This window comes from Arvicanthis niloticus, chromosome 18 (assembly GCF_011762505.2).
Source record: "Arvicanthis niloticus isolate mArvNil1 chromosome 18, mArvNil1.pat.X, whole genome shotgun sequence".
In the NCBI taxonomy this organism is placed as follows: Eukaryota; Metazoa; Chordata; class Mammalia; order Rodentia; family Muridae; genus Arvicanthis; species Arvicanthis niloticus.
Genome location: NC_047675.1, coordinates 2,251,957 through 2,258,466, shown reverse-complemented (window position 1 = coordinate 2,258,466; position 6,510 = coordinate 2,251,957). Strand labels below are relative to the sequence as shown.

Below are 6,510 nucleotides of genomic sequence, written 5' to 3'. Positions count from 1 at the left end.
AAACAAGACCTGCATAATTATACCACCAGTTGACAGGTCAACATGAGTAAAGGAAATTTCATAAGACTTACCTTTAAATGAAGAGCTATAGTCATATCTGCTAACTGAGAATCAGGCGTTTTTGTATTTTGTTGTTTTGTATTGTTTTTTCAGGGATAAGCCCCAATAGGTCAGCCAATCCAAAATGGTTGGTCCTAAGCATTTGTACAAACTAAACAACAGTAAATGAACTATGGGAGAAAGAGCTTCCTTTTCTCCAGAGACAGAGATAATTGCAAAGAGAGAGACAGAGAGAGACAGAGTGACATAAAGAGACAGAGAACAAGAGGGACAGAGAAACAGACAGACCAACAGAGACAGCTAGACCAACAGAGAACAAAAAAAAAAAAAAAAAAAAAAAAGACAGAGAGAAATAGAGAGAGAATGTAGCAATTTAAAAAGTGCTCATGAATTTTAGGAAGAGTTAGTGGGGAGATTGGAGAATTAAGAGCAGGGGGAAAAGGGAGTGTAAATGATGTAAGTATAGTATCTCTATATGAAATTCTCAAAAAATTAAAAATTTAAGTAAAAAATAATATACCTCCCCAGACTGAGAAGTAGAGTTTTGTGAAGACTGGGGATGCATCCTATAATTTCACATTTGGCTTTCCTTCTAGGACAAAATGTCCTGCATTTTAAAAATCAATTTGGTTGTAAAATTAGGCTGTTTTCAGTACTTATTTATTTATGCTGCATGAGTAAGGAAACATTTATTTATCCATTTCATAGTAGGAAAACATGTGAGCCATTATTTTTGCACTTTTGTACAAGATGTTGAACTGAACATTCTTGACTTGCCTATTGGTTTTGGTAAAAATGCATCATTAACTTATTCATGGACAGGAGCGCATACACCTGCCAGGTAGTATATTAAAGTGGTAAATTTGATGAAAACTCCTATTACTTCTTTTTAAATTGAAAATAGATACTTATCTCATACAATAATCCTGACCACATTTTCCTCCTCCTCTGCTACTCCCAGTCCTCCCCGTCTCTCCTTCCCCCAGTTCTACTCTGTCTCCTATCATTTATATTTTGGGTTTTAAATCTTTGGTATAAAATCTTTGTTTTACCCTTTCTTAATTATTCTTTAATTGAAGAAAATTGTATCAGTACTAAAAAGATGGCTCAGGGATTAATAGCACTTAGAGCTGTTCCAGAGGAAGCATATTGTGTGTGTGTGTGTGTGTGTGTGTGTGTGTGTGTGTGTATGTGTGTGTGTATGTGTGTGTGTGTAACAGTATACAAATTAAATACATGTAGGCCAAACACCCATAAAAACAGATATTTTTTCAAAAAAGAACAATGTATAATGTGTTCTTTTACCAATCATATTTTCTGTTCTATCAGATACCTGATTTTGTCCTCAGTTCCTCTTACCATTTGTGGCCATTAAGCATACAATTGGAACACTATCCATGCTGTGGGATAGTTCTATCAAGTTATGACTTCACAGAAGTGAGAATACATGTACCCAGACCTTTTCCATGTCACCTCAAAGTATACATTTTTTGTTTCAAGCCAAATTGTATCCATCTTTATTAAACATAATTCTCACAAGTTTCTATCACTGTGAATGCGTAATACAACTCTGTGATTTGTTTTGTGATACTTTTTTTATTGGATATTTTATTTACATTTCAGATGTGATCCCTTTTCCCCATTTTCCCTCACTCAGGAACTCCCTATTCCACTCCTCTCCTCCTGCTTCTATGAGGATGTGTCACCCATCCACTGCCACCTCTCCACCCTCGAATTCCCCCACACTGGGGTATCCAGTTTTCATGGGACAAAGGACCTCCTCTCCCACCTATGCTCAACAAGACCATCCTTCACTACATATAAAACTGGAGTCATGGGTAACTCCCTATGTGCTCCCAGGCTGGTGGTTTAGACCCTGGGAACTCTGGTTGGTTGGTATTGTTGCTCTCTCCATGTGGCTACAAACCCTTTCAGTTCCTTCAGTCTTCTCCCTAACTCCTCCATTGGGAACCCCATGTTCAGTTCAATGGTTATCTGTGAGCATCTCCCTCTGTACATGTCAGGCACTGGCAGACCTCTAAGGAGACAGCTATATCAGGCTCCTGTCAGCATGTACTTCCTGGCATCCATATCAGTGTCTACTTTGGTGATGGATACCCAGTAGAACAGTCTCCAGACAACACCTCCTTCAGTTTCTGTCCCACACTTTGCTCCCATGAGTATTTTGTTACTCTTTCCAAAAGGGACAGAAGAACCCACACATTGGTCTTCTTTCTTCATGAGCTTCATGTAGTCTGTGAGTTGCATCTTGGGTGTAGCGAGTTTTTGGGCTAATATCCAATTATCAGTGAGTGCAAACCATGTGTGCTCTTTTTTGATTGGGTTACCTCATTCAGGATGATATTTTCTAGTTCCATCCATTTGTTTAAGAATTTCATGAATTCATTGATTTTAATAGCTGAGTAATACTCCATTGTGTAAACGTACCACATTTTCTGTATCCATTTCTCTGTTGAAGGACATCTGGGTTCATTCTAGCTTCTGGCTATTATAAATAAGGCTGCTATGAACATAGTGGAGCATATGTTCTTGTTATATGTTGGATCATCTTCTGGGTATATGCCCATGAGTAGTATAGCTGGGTCCTGAAGTAATGCTATGTCTAATTTTCTGAGGAACCACCAGACTGATTTCCAGAGTAGTTGCACCAGCCTGCAATCCCACCAACAATGGAGGAATGTTCCTTTTTCTCCACATCCTCGCCAGCATCTGCTATCACCTGATTTTTTGCTCTTAGCCATTCTGCCTGGTGTGAGGTGGAATTTTAGGGTTGTTTTGATTTGCATTTCCCTGATAACTAAGGACGTTGAACATTTCTTTAGGTGCTTCTCAAATTTCCTCAGTTGAGAATTCTTCATTATCTCTGTACCCAATTTTTAATAGGGTTATTTGGTTGTCTGGAGTCTAATTTCTTGAGTTCTTTGTATATATTGGATATTAGCTCTCAGATGTAGGACTGGTAAAAACCTTTTCCTAATCTGTTGATTGTTGTGGGAGATATTTTCAAAACAGCTGCTGGTCAAACCCACTATCTAAGCTGCAGCAGCTCTGCCTAGTTCAACCACTATGTTCTATGGCCAGAGGCCATGTAGGGGCAGCAGCTAGAAATAGCCAGCCGGAAACACCAGCCCTGCCATCCATGAGACACCAGCATGGGAGATGGCTCTGCCAATCTTCCATGCTGTCTTTGCAAGGCTGGGCATTGCCCAGACCATCCCGCCATCCATGCGGGCTCAGTACGAAAATGAGACTCTAATGCTTAAATATTAATCACAGGCTTTATATATTTAGTAATGCTGAATAAAATATGCCCATATAATTGGAGTTGTTTCCCAATTAGCTAACCTAAATATAAGTTGTTACCCACGATTATTCTCCATACCTTTGTGGTTTTCCATCCTCCTACATCTCTGCCCTCTCTAGCTTCTCCTCTTCCTTTTCCTCTTCCTCTCCTTACTCCTCTCACCTTAGCTCCTCCTACAGTTCCTTGCCATTTTTCTTATTGACAGTGTCATTTGCCTTACAGAAGCTTTGCAGTTTTTTGAGGTATCATTGGTCAATTCTTTTTTGGAGGGAAGTAAAGGGTAGAAGATAATGTCATAATTGACTTTAATGTATTTTGCCCCCAAGTCTCAGATGATAATTTCCTTGATCATACATCAGGAGGTCATAGAACAGCACAAACATAAAACTGAGGTCGATGACATAGGTAGCACACAAGAAGAGAACTGTCAGTTCATAGACTGGCCTTATATTTCCAAAATGGGGAAGCCAGTGTGGATCCTGTCTTGATGGAGGCATATTTAGGCATGCAGACCTGTCTTTCTGATTCCACGAGACCCTGTTTCTACTATCCTATTGTCCTTCATATCAAATCACCCAAGGTCTCAATCCACTGAACACCATTTTGACTTTATTACATCTAAAGCCATGAATTCAGGGACTCTCTGGTGAATGTACTTCTTCAGATTTCATTTCTCATCATCCAGAATCAATCTCTTATTTGCTGCAAACAAAGGCAAAGGCTGGGAACCATGTCATAGACACAGCATCCTCAGCAATGAGGGCTGGTAGCTGTAGCAAACATGATTGTCTTGGGCTGTCTTTTGGCCATGAGCATTTGCAGCAGCTCAGGACACAATTGAAAAAAAACTCTGTACCACAACATCACCCAGGGTATCATAGCACTCTTTTGGGGCAGGGTACACCTCTACTGACAAGTTGTTCAGATTGGCCATGCATTGCAGAAGGTCCTTCAGTACAGGTGTGGAGAAGTCGTTATAGTAGAAATTAATACTGTTGAGCTATGAGCACTAGCTCAGGGCTGGCAAGAGGACTTTGACCTGAGAGTCCTTCATCCTGCTGTGCTCAAACTGCAGACTCTGCAGAGTTTCAGATACATTCTCTAGGAGAATTTGGAGACTCTTGAAACATGACTCAGAAAACACTACAGCATTGAAATGCAGTTGTTTCAGTTTACAGAGGCTCTGACACTTTGTCATGTGTTCCAGGTCTGACATCCAGCGTTGGAAGAAAGACATAGACAAAGGCTCCAAGGGGCTCTTCAGATATCTCATGTGTGCATATTTCCAATTCCTCAATATAGATTGGCTGGAAAATGTCCAAGACCTCCTTGATAATCTCCAGGGGGATGAGAAAAATCTTCATCTTCTGACAGATTAGCTTCAAAGAGTCACTGCTCTTCTGGGCCCACTGGAGTAAGCATTTTTGGGCTTCTTCCAAAGAGTAGAAGAGGCCCAGGTTAGTGACCACCTGCAATTGTTGCGTCAATGCCTAGGTAGGAAGACTTTCTGGGCCTTGCTTCTTTCTCAAAGTATCTGGTGAGCACACTCCATCTTCTCTTCCAGCCCATGCACCCTGGTAATTCTGATGCACATCTCTCAAGTCCAATACTTGTAGCTTCCCCCTTCTAGAACAAACATTCTGGGTCATCAATATATCTATGCCATCCAGCACCGCTTTCATCATCTCCATGTCAGCAGTTTTCAGTAATGGTCCCACAGAGAGGTAGGAAAAGGGCCAGGCTGCCACCATTGCCTTCAATAACTCTGTGTGTCTGCTATTGAATGTCTCTATGAAGAGTGGTGGGAAGAGCATAGTGGGCAGGTATTCCAGATCAGAGAAGTCCATGACATCAGTCCTCACCAGTGCCTTCAGTGTCAGCTGCTCGAGTGTGGGAGGGTTGTAGGTGCACATCCTAATAGATACTCAGTCAGAAGGAACCTGGATGCTGATAAGGCTATCCCAGCAAGCAAGAAGCCTCCTTATGGATGTAAATTCCTTAAGTGATGAGGACACTGGCTACAGGGCTCCTATTTCCAGCACAAATGGCAGCAATTCCAAGGTTCAGAAATCTGTCATTGGTCAAATCTTGATCTTAGAGCATAAGCCATTGGTGTTCTGTTCAGGAAGGTTTTCCTTGTGCCCACGTATTTGAGGTTCTTCCACAGCTTCTCTTCTATTAGTTTCAGTGTATTTGGTTTTATGTGAAAGTCCTTTGTGAACTTGGACTTGACATTTATACAAGGAAATAATGTATTGATTTGTATTCTTCTACAAGCTGACCTCCAGTTGAACCAGCACCATTTGTTGAAAATGCTGTCCTCTTTTCCACTAGACAGTTTTAGCTCCTTTGTCAAAGATCAAGTGATCATAGGTGTGTAGGTTCATTTCTGGGTCATCACTTCTATTCTATTGATCTTTCTGCATTTCTCCATACCAATATCATGCAGTTTTTATCACTATTGCTCTGTAGTACAGTTTGAGGTCAGGGATGATAATTCCTCCAGAAGATATTTTATTGTTGAGAATAGTTTTCAATATTCAGGAATTTTTGTTATTCCAAATGAATTTGCAAATTGCTCTTTCTCTCTATGAAGAATTGAGTTGGAATTTTGAATCTGTCGATTGCTTTTGGCAAGATGGCCTCTTTTACTTTATTAATCCTGCCAATCCAGGAGCATGGGACATCTTTCCATCTTTTGAGATCTTCAAATCTTTCTTCAGAGACTTGAAATTCCTTTCATACAGATCTACTTGCTTGGTTAGATTCACACCAAGGTATTTTATATTATTTGTGACTATTGTGAAGCATGCCATTTCCTGTATTTCTTTCTCAGCCTGTTTATCCTTTGAGTAGAGGAAGGCTACTCATTTGTTTGAGTTAATTTTATATCCAGCCACTTTGCTGAATTTGTTTATCAGTTTTAGGAGTTCTCTGGTGGAAGTTTTGAGGTCACTTAAGTATACTATCATATCATCTGCTAATAGTGATATTTTGACTTCTGCTTTCCTATTTGTATCCCGTTGACTGTTGACTTCCTTTTGTTGTCTAATTGCTCTGGCTAGGACATCCAGTACTATATTGACTAGGTATGGAGAGAGTGGGCAGTCTTTTCTAATCCCTGA

General features: G+C 40.2%; 1 pseudogene; it reads right to left on the bottom strand.

Moving 5' to 3' along the window:
• Positions 1-4,135: 4,135 nt before the first annotated feature.
• On the bottom strand, positions 4,136-5,298 carry LOC143435043 (oogenesin-3-like; annotated as a pseudogene).
• Positions 5,299-6,510: the final 1,212 nt, after the last annotated feature.